Source organism: Zea mays, chromosome 6 (genome assembly GCF_902167145.1).
Source record: "Zea mays cultivar B73 chromosome 6, Zm-B73-REFERENCE-NAM-5.0, whole genome shotgun sequence".
Taxonomy (NCBI): domain Eukaryota; kingdom Viridiplantae; phylum Streptophyta; class Magnoliopsida; order Poales; family Poaceae; genus Zea; species Zea mays.
In genome coordinates this window covers 58308622-58318203 of record NC_050101.1, presented here as the reverse complement: position 1 = coordinate 58318203, position 9582 = coordinate 58308622, and the positions used below count along the sequence as shown (strand labels likewise).

General features: G+C 42.2%; 1 pseudogene; it reads right to left on the bottom strand.

Moving 5' to 3' along the window:
- Positions 1–8436: 8436 nt before the first annotated feature.
- On the bottom strand, positions 8437–9032 carry LOC103643099 (uncharacterized; annotated as a pseudogene).
- Positions 9033–9582: the final 550 nt, after the last annotated feature.

The window sequence follows — 9582 nt, the reverse complement described above, 5'->3', positions numbered from 1 at the left end:
TTTAGGTACCCAAACGGTTTTGGGTCCTTTGGCATTAGAAACAAGAACTTTGGGTACCCAAACACAAGTCTTGGAACCCTTGTGTTTGCCCCCAACAAATTTGGCAACTACCTTGCCGGATTTGCTAGTAAGCACATAAGATGCATCAAAAGTTTTAAATGAAATGGCATGATCATTTGATGCATTAGGAATTTTCTTCTTAGGCAACTTAGCATGGGTTGGTTGCCTAGAGCTAGATGTCTCACCCTTATACATATAAGCATGATTAGGGCCAGAGTGAGACTTCCTAGAATGAATCTTTCTAATTTTGCTCTCAGGATAGCCGGCAGGGTACAAAATGTAACCCTCGTTATCCTGAGGCATGGGAGCCTTGCCCTTAACAAAGTTAGATAAGTTCTTTGGAGGAGCATTAAGTTTGACATTGTCTCCCCTTTGGAAGCCAATGCCATCCTTGATGCCAGGGCGTCTCCCATTATAAAGCATGCTACGAGCAAATTTAAATTTCTCATTTTCTAAGTTGTGCTCGGCAATTTTAGCATCTAATATTGCTATATGATCATTTTGATTTTTAATTAAAGCCATGTGATCATGAATAGCATTAATATCAACATCTCTACATCTAGTACAAATGGAAACATGCTCAATGGTAGATGTAGAGGGTTTGCAAGATTTTAATTCTACAACCTTAGCATGCAACATTTCATTCTTAGTTCTAAGGTCGGAAATAGTAGCATTGCAAACATCAAAATCTTTAGCCTTAGCAATTAAATTTTCATTCTCTAATCTAAGGCTAGCAAGAGATGCATTCAATTCGTCAATCTTAGCAAGCAAGTCAATGTTATCATCTCTAAGATTGGGAATTGACACATTACAAACATGTGAATCAACCTTAGCATTTAAAATAGCATTTTCATTTCTAAGGTTGTCAATCATCTCACGGCAAGTGCTTAGCTCACTAGACAATTTTTCACATTTTTCTACTTCTAGAGCATAAGCCTTTTTAACCTTAACATGTTTCTTGTTTTCTTTAATTAGACAATCCTCTTGGGAGTCCAAAAGATCATCCTTTTCATGAATAGCACTAATCAATTCATTTAGTTTTTCTTTTTGCTCCATGTTAAGATTTGCAAAGAGAATACGCAAATTATCCTTCTCATCACTAGCATTATCATCACTGGAAGATTCATATTTAGTGGAGGAGTTGGATTTAACCTTCTTCTTTTTGCCGTCCCTTGCCATGAGGCACTTGTGGCCGACGTTGGGGAAGAGGAGTCCCTTGGTGACGGCGATGTTGGCGGCGTCCTCGTCGTCGGAGGAGTCGCTTGAGCTTTCGTCGGAATCCCATTCCCGACAAACATGGGCATCGCCGCCCTTCTTCTTGTAGTACCTTTTCTTCTCCTTTCTTCTCCCCTTCTTGTCGTCGCCTCGGTCACTGTCACTAGATATAGGACATTTAGCAATAAAATGACCGGGCTTACCACACTTGTAGCAAACCTTCTTGGAGCGGGACTTGTAGTCCTTCCCCCTCCTTTGCTTGAGGATTTGGCGGAAGCTCTTGATGACGAGCGCCATTTCCTCATTGTCGAGCTTGGAGGCGTCTATTGGTTGTCTACTTGGTGTAGACTCCTCCTTCTTCTCCTCCGTTGCCTTGAATGCAACGGGTTGGGCTTCGGATGGGTCGCCAAGCTCGTTGATTTTCCTCGAGCCTTCTATCATGCACTCAAAACTTACAAAATGCCCGATAACTTCCTCGGGGGTCATTTTAGTATATCTAGGATTACCACGAATCAATTGAACTTGAGTGGGATTAAGAAAAATGAGAGATCTTAAAATAACATTTACCACTTCGTGATCGTCCCACTTCTTGCTCCCGAGGTTGCGTACTTGGTTTACCAAGGTCTTGAGCCGGTTGTACATGTGTTGTGGCTCCTCCCCTTTGCGAAGCCGGAACCGACCGAGCTCCCCCTCGATCGTTTCCCGCTTGGTGATCTTGGTGAGCTCATCTCCTTCGTGCGCGGTTTTGAGCACATCCCAAATCTCCTTAGCGCTCTTCAACCCTTGTACTTTGTTATACTCCTCTCTACTTAGAGAGGCGAGGAGTATTGTCGTTGCTTGTGAGTTGAAGTGCTCGATTTGGGCCACCTCATCCTCATCATAGTTTTCATCCCCTACCGACGGTACCTGTGCACCAAACTCAACAACATCCCATATACTTTTGTGGAGCGAGATTAGATGAAATCGCATTAAATCGCTCCACCTAGCGTAATCTTCACCATCAAAAGTTGGTGGTTTGCCTAATGGGACGGAAAGTAAAGGTGTATGTTTGGAAATGCGAGGGTAGCGTAGGGGGATCTTACTATACTTCTTGCGCTCTTGGCGCTTAGAAGTGACGGAGGGCGCATCGGAGTCGGAGGTAGAAGTTGATGAAGTGTCGGTCTCGTAGTAGACCACCTTCCTCATCCTCTTGTGCTTGTCGCCTTTCCGATGTGGCTTGTGGGAAGAAGATTTTTCCTTCTTCTCTTTGTGGTGAGAAGAAGATTTCTTCTCCTTCCCTTTGTTGGAGGAGCTCTTCTTCTTCTCCCTCCTTTTGGTGCGGGACTCTTCCGATGAAGTGCTCCCGTAGCTTGTAGTGGGCTTTTCGCCGGTCTCCATCTCCTTCTTGGCGTGATCTCCCGACATCACTTCGAGCGGTTAGGCTCTAATGAAGCACCGGGCTCCGATACCAATTGATAGTCGCCTAGAGGGGGGGTGAATAGGGCGAAACTGAAATTTACAAATATAAACACAACTACAAGCCGGGTTAGCGTTAGAAATATAAATGAGTCCGAGAGAGAGGGCGCAAAACAAATCCCAAGCGAATAAGCAAGAGAGACACGGAGATTTGTTTTACCGAGGTTCGGTTCTTGCAAACCTACTCCCCGTTGAGGAGGCCACAAAGGCCGGGTCTCTTTCAACCCTTCCCTCTCTCAAACGGTCCCACGGACCGAGTGAGCTTCTCTTCTTTAATCAAAGCCGGGAACAAAACTTCCCCGCAAGGGCCACCACACAATTGGTGCCTCTTGCCTTGATTACAATGGAGTTGTGATCTCAAGAACAAGTGAGAAAGAAAAGAAGCAATCCAAGCGCAAGAGCTCAAATGAACACGGCAAATCACTCTCTCTAGTCACTAGGGTTTTGTGTGGAATTGGAGAGGATTTGATCTCTTTGAATGTGTCTAGAATTGAATGCCTAGAGCTCTTGTAGTAGTTGAGAAGTGGAAAACTTGGATGCAATGAATGGTGGGGTGGTTGGGGTATTTATAGCCCCAACCACCAAACTTGACCGTTGGCTGGAGGCGTCTGCTCGATGGCGCACCGGACAGTCCGGTGCACACCGGACAGTCCGGTGCCCCTGCCACGTCATCACTGCCGTTGGATTCTGACCGTTGGAGCTTCTGACTTGTGGGCCCGCCTGGGTGTCCGGTGCACACCGGACATGTACTGTTTGATGTCCGGTGCACCGGTATGGGCGATTCTGACTTCTGCGCGCGCTGCGCGCGCATTTAATGCACCGCAGGGAGCCGTTGCTCCGCTGGCACACCGGACAGTCCGGTGTACACCGGACAGTCCGGTGAATTATAGCGGAGCGGCTGCCGCGCGAACCCGAGGCTGGCGAGTTCAGGAGGCCGAGCTTCCTTGGAGCACCGGACATGTCCGGTGCACACCGGACAGTCCGGTGAATTATAGCGCGCCGTCTTCCGAGAAATCCCGAGGGTGAAGAGTTTGAGTCTGAGTTCCCTGGTGCACCGGACAGGTACTGTTCACTGTCCGGTGGCACACCGGACAGTCCGGTGCGCCAGACCAGGGGTGCCCTCGGTTGCCCCTTTGCTCCTTTATTGAATCCAACACTTGATCTTTTTATTGGCTAGATGTGAACCTTTTGCACCTGTATAACTTATACACTAGAGCAAACTAGTCAGTCCAATATTTGTGTTGGGCAATTCAACCACCAAAATTATTTAGGAACTAGGTGTAAGCCTAATTCCCTTTCAATCTCCCCCTTTTTGGTGATTGATGCCAACACAATTATTAGTTATTGTCACTGTTGTGGTCGGAAGTGAGTTCACCGGAGGTGGGCGCCAATGTTGGTCACTCGTTCTCGAATGCTGTGAATCAAGAACAAGACAACACAATTATTAGTTATTAGGGACCTTCATCTTCTGAAGCATTATCTTCCTAAGGATATAATGCTCATCAGACGAAGGGCATGAAGGACATACCTTCTTCATTTAATGTATGGACAAGAATGTAAAGGGATGAAAGTAGTAATAACATCTCGTTAATCCATTCATATTTGTATTCTTTAAACTATGCACAAATATTGACAGAATTCTTATTACATCGATACCTTCGGCTTGCTCGAAGGTGAAAGCGCGAGAGAGTGATTACAATCCAGAGTGAACAGTACAATATTACTGTTCATCTATTTATAGGCACGGAACGCAGCCCGGGGGAAATTACATTCATGACCCTCAACATTCATCCACAGATGACCTAGATTACCAAGGTTTATCTGGTCTTTTCTTCTTCTACTTGACTTGAACCGAAGCTGAACGGTAGCTTCAGCATTTGGCAACGCTGCTTCCATGTAAGGTTTTCGTCTTGAGAATCTTTGGCAGAGGTAAGGAAGACTTCTGTATCATTTTGCCGAAAGTGTTTTTGTCTTGATGACCTTCGGTGGAGAAGAGGACCCCCAACAGATCCTACTTGTTAGAGGGAAGCAAGAGAAAGTAGAATATGAAAGTATTTGTGGAACACTCGATCTCACCTCTTACATACCCAAGCTTGTTCGTGATCTCTAGGACCGTGATGGTGTCGTGTAACACTATAAAAATCATCAAATAAAAATAATACAGTTAGTTTATTAATGGTAATTATGATAATAAATTTTCTTTTAAGTGTTTGTTATTTATTTGCATTTGGAATGATTTTTGATTGCTCATAATGGATTTTGGATATTGAATATCATTTTTATAAATGGAAAACCAAATAAATAATATAATAATTAGTCCAAAAATAAATATTTTATTTAAAAATAATTTTTGGTTTAATTATTATAAATTTAGGGTTATTTAAAAATGTATTTCGAATTTAGAAAAGGAAATAAAAAAAGAAAAAACCTAACTAACCGTAACCCTAAACGGTCCATTAGGCCCAACACCCTGACCTAGCCGCCACTCCCTTCCCTGCGCAGCCACCGCTCCCTGGCTGCCCTAGCCGCCGCCCCTAGCCCCTCCTCTGCTAGCCGCCGCCACCCCTGATTCCGCACCCACTCTCTTTCGTATCTCTCCCCTTCTCTGCTTAGCCAAGCAGCGCCGCCAGGAAGACCCGCCCCACCGCCAGGACGCGCTGCGCCCATGCCAGCCGCGCCCGACCCCGACCCCGGTCATCCCGCGTAGCGCCGCGCCAAGTGCGCGCCCTGGAACTACCCGCAGCCGAGCCGCGCTCCCAGGACCTGCGCCCCTGCACCCGACGCCCGACGCACAGGCCAATGCCGAGCCCCCGTCCGTTCTTCCTTGCGTTAACTCGACCGTTTCTCCCTTTCCCCCAGCTCTCTCTCCCTCTCCCTTCCTATAAAGCCGAGACTGCACCCACGGAGCTCTCCCTCCCACAGCCGAGCTCGCTCCCTATTCTCGTGTTCTCTCTCCCTCGTCGTTCGCCGCTGTGAAGCTCATCACTGGACCGTCCGCGCCCATCTATCATTCAATGGAGCTCCGCCTGTGCCTACGTGTTGTCCGTCGTTCGCCGTCCGCTCTCCCAGCCAAGCCCCTGTCCCGCTCCCTACTCGACCGACCACTCCCCCTACACACGAGCAAGTCCAAGGTAGAAGAAGATGATTTTTCAGTTTAGTCCCTATTTTGTAAATTGAATTAATTTCGGGATTTTCAGTTTTTAGATTGTGAAAATAAATTCCGATGTATACGCGTAGCCAAAATCAAACCCCACGACAATGCTTTGAATATGTGTATGATTTTATAATTTTAAAAATAAACACGGTCACTATTCACTACCTCAGTGATCTTCATACTAGAAAACGTTTATAATTAATTTCGCTTTAGTGTGTGGAACGATAATTGTTAGTAGTATTTTAAAGTGTAAACTTATTGACATGAAGAAATTGAAATATGCACTAAGCCACGTATTTCCGGTCAAATGAAAATATAGATGTTACTAGTCATAATAAAAGTATACATAAGTATAATACTTAATTACTTAGAATTAGTAAGATATTTATTTATGTCATAATAACTATGAATATGTTATTAAAAGTCCCATTTAGTAATCTACATTAATCCTTAGAATATTAATGAAAAGCGATTTAGAAATAAACATTGTAACGATACGTATAATTTCTATTTAGAAGAGAAAGGAGAATAGAGAAAGAATAGAGTTTTCTAAAGATACTAAAATAATATAATTGGGTTCATATCTTTAAAATGATGACCTATCGGTTTGAATGTAGTTTTCTCAACAAATATAGATTTAGTGTTTTCCTAATAGAATGATAATTATTTATTATCCCTTCACATAAAACTCATTTAGTCTTATATTTAAGTATCCATAATTATATGCTTTACAATAGTAATATGTCACATAACTTTTCTAATAATGTTAAAATGACTTAACTAGACACTCATACTTTTCTAATAAAGAAATTGATAGTTATGTTGGTAAACATAGCTTTCTTACTAATGAAGTAGATAATTTGTTTCTAATTTTAAAATGACCTTTTTAATAGATATCATATTTAATAAAGTTCGTTATAGAGGTTTAAGTATAGCCGTAGTAAATAGAAACTTAAAAGAATATGTAGACCATATGTTTCTTAATAAAAATAGAGGATAAATATATGTCCAATTAATAGATTATTTATATTTTCTTAATTAAAAGATAACAAGGGTCATTGCTTTTATAAACTAAAATGATAGTTTATACATAATTTCCTTTCTAATGTTCATTTGTTCCTACAATAGAATTAAAGATAATTAATAGATTAATTATCCTTTATCATAACTTATTAATCAAACATATAGTCAATTTGTTCTTAACTAGATTTATGACATGAATAATGATTTCATAAAATTTAGTCAACATTATATATAAATCACTTAGCTTGTCCTAAAGGATAAAATAAAGTAATAAGAGTTTAAGTTCTTTTATAACTTAAAATGTTACTTTATATATGGACTTCGAATATAATAATATAGGCTATGTATTTTCTAATGAAATTAAAAGATAGCTATTTGTTCATTATCTTTTGCATGAAAATCCACTTAAGGCCCATAACCTAACTCGTCTTAAATAGGTGATTAATAATATAATTATGATCTTTCCACATAAAAAGTTGTTTAAGCTATTTATGAGCTTGTTATAAAAGTAATGTTTAATAATGTGTTTCATAACTCATTAACCTTAGACATATAACATATATCTTTTCTTAAAAAGTTAAAAAGGTTTAATATTGTTATAACATGTTTTATCGTCTTATAAACCCTTTATCTTAGACGTATCACGTATAACGTTTTATAAAAGATTAAATTGGTGAACCTAATATTTGTATATTTTAATTAAGATATTTTTAAGCTCATGCCTTGTTTTATAGAGTATAGATCACACATTTTTGAAAAGAATATCCTCTTATTATAACAATTACTTGCGACGTTTTTTGAAAAGCAAATGCTCTTTTCGTTAGGCTTTCTTTTAGCTTTACGTATGGTGAATGTTGTATGTTATTGAGTGGTGTTTGTTCTTCTTGTTTGTTTATGTGATATTCAGTGGTTGATCTAGTAGTTAAGAATCGAGATCTATTCCTATCCGTTGTCGCAGAACCTCCCAAGTTATCGGGCCCACATGCACCTATATTCATCCAAGCACATTCTATACATTATATCATCACATAGAAGAACTCCCTTTTTAATTATACTATGCATATATCTTCATCCAATGATTCACACAATTTGCATCTCAACCTAGACTTCACACGACGTAACTATTTCATACCCACGCAATCACGCCAATAAAAGAAAACGTGGCTTCACAATAATACGTACTGGTCTATTCAAACGCTCCTCGCTATCCCTGTGTTTTAGTCCACGCCCCGCATATACATAAACAAGATAACCATCACAACAACTATGTCTATTCCCTCCACCCATACAAAGTAATTACCATGAATTGTGAAAGAGCTCACCATAACTAAACCAAACTCGAAATCACGAGATCGACGATGATTTTTGGTTCGAACCTTCTACCGAACATTTAGCAAGCGTCGAACGGGCTTCACTTCTTCACCATCGGTCCCGAGGGTTTCTCTCCTCACAAGAACACACAAATATACACATGATTAATAGTTTATAATTGACACCGAGAGACAAAACACTCAAGTAAGAATATAACTTCATCGCTGTGCAAAGACTTGGTCACAGATGGAAAATAATGATGAACTCTAGTTCAAACCTCCCATCAAACACCTGGCGCGCGTCGAGGACATAGGTCTGCCCTGGCGTGCTGCTGCTCGCACAGAGACGGAGAGGGGCGAGCAGAGATGGCTAGGGAGTTGGGCGAGCTCGGACCTAGGGAACAGGGGCATGGCCATGAGAACTAGCTGGAGCAGGGACAAACGCCAGCGACGAGAATGAAGCGGCGGCCGTCCAACGCAAGGGAGATGGGACGCCAGCCACCAACAGAGAGAGGGGGAAACATAGGCAATTGGACTTGGGCAGGGGCGAGCTCCATGGCGGCTAGAGGGAGTGAGCTGAGGGAGGGGGCGGCGTCCATGGGAGGGACATGAGCAGGGAGCAGGGACGCCAAGCTCAGAACCGATGGAGGGAGATGAGGAAAAGAAGGGGCAGCGACCTCCATGGCTGAGTAGTCAAGGACGCCGGCCAAGGGAATCACGCAAGGAGCGGCGACGGAGAAGACACCTTGTGGAGGAGATGGCAGCCAATGCTGGAGATAGGAATGACTGGGAGAGGCGAGCACCAGGAAAGCCATGGGCTTGGCGCCGTGAGGGAGATGACGGCTAGGAGGATGAGGCTTGGCGTGCGTAGGGGATAAGGCTGAGAGCAGCTTGAGCTGTGGGTAAGAGAAAATTTAAGATTTTTCTTCTCCAACCTTTAACAAAAGAACATACATATAATTTAGCTATAGGATTTGAATCCAAATGAGATGCAAACAGACCAATCAAAATAATATAAATTTTGATGTTTTTGGACTGCGCTTACAATGGGAGGTATTTTCGGGACCAGACAAATTTCCACAGTTGTAGACAGTGAAACAGATTAATTATGGATACACAGTTCCGACTCTAATTATCTCGGTCAGATTTAAATTTTGCTGCAATACTATTGTTGTCGAGTTCTAATAACATTTACTTAGTACAACAACCACAAAAGTGGGTCGGGATCCCAAATTCGTGTTCTCTTAATCCATTAGTTTTAAACAGGACTAAGACTCGACATTTCGTGAAATAAATACGCGAGAACGATACAACATCGTTCACGTGGGCGAGAGGTTGTGCGCTGTCCAGACACCGGTTAGCACC